The sequence below is a fragment of the Arachis duranensis genome, chromosome 3 (genome assembly GCF_000817695.3).
Source record: "Arachis duranensis cultivar V14167 chromosome 3, aradu.V14167.gnm2.J7QH, whole genome shotgun sequence".
In the NCBI taxonomy this organism is placed as follows: Eukaryota; Viridiplantae; Streptophyta; class Magnoliopsida; order Fabales; family Fabaceae; genus Arachis; species Arachis duranensis.
Window position 1 is genome coordinate 94,591,505 of NC_029774.3, and position 1,048 is coordinate 94,592,552.

The following is a 1,048-nucleotide window of genomic DNA, read 5'->3' on the forward strand; positions in this document are numbered from 1 at the left end:
CTAGATAGATGGCGGCATTTATGAGGGTCCGGAAAGTCTCACCTTGTCTGTGGTATTCCGAGTAGGATCTTGGGAATCCGGAAAGTCCAACCTTGTCTGTGGTGTTCCGAGTAGGATTCCGGTAATGAATGACCGTGACGTGCTTCAAACTTTAACCTGCTGGGCGTTAGTGACAGACGCAAAAGAGGGATTCTATTCCAGTAGGAGCGGGAACCAACCGGTGATTGGCCGTACTGTGACAGAGTGCGTTAGCATAGTTTTCACTGCGAGGATGGGATGTAGCCATCAGCCATGGGTGATGCCTCCAGACTGGTTAGCTGTGCGAGTGACAGCCGCACAGGATATTTCCCCGTGAGGAATGAAAGTAGCCACAGTTGATGGTGAACCCCCATACAAAGCTTGCCATGGAAAGGAGTAAGAAGGATTGAATAGGAGCAGTAGGAGAGCAGGCGTCCGTGGGCTCTACAGCATCTCCATCCGCTTATCTGAAATCCCCACCAATGAATCTGCATAAGTGTTCTATCCCTTTTATTATTTCCTTTATTTTACATATAATCTATTTTCTTATTTTTATTTTCTAAACCCATAAACCATTCTTAATCTGCCTAACTGAGATTTGCAAGGTGACCATAGCTTGCTTCATACCAACAATCTCTGTGGATTCGACCCTTACTCACGTAAGGTTATTACTTGGACGACCCAGTACACTTGCTGGTTAGTTGAACGAGATTGTGAAGAAAATAAACAATGCCTTCAGAGTATACATCCTACAAGTAGAAAGAACAAGTGATCACAATTTCGTCCACCAGTGTCCCAAACCAACTCAAGAGGGGAGACCTCAAACCAATTGCAAGAGGTTGGCTAGACTTTATTGGGCGTTCCATATTGCCCACTAGCAACCGTTCTGAGGTCACCATCAAGAGGGCAGTGATGATTCATTGCATTATGCTTGGAAAAGAAGTGGAGGTCCATCATGTGATTGCTTGTGAGATCTACACAATTGCAAATAAGAATTCCACTGAAGCCAAACTGGCTTACCCAAGCTTAA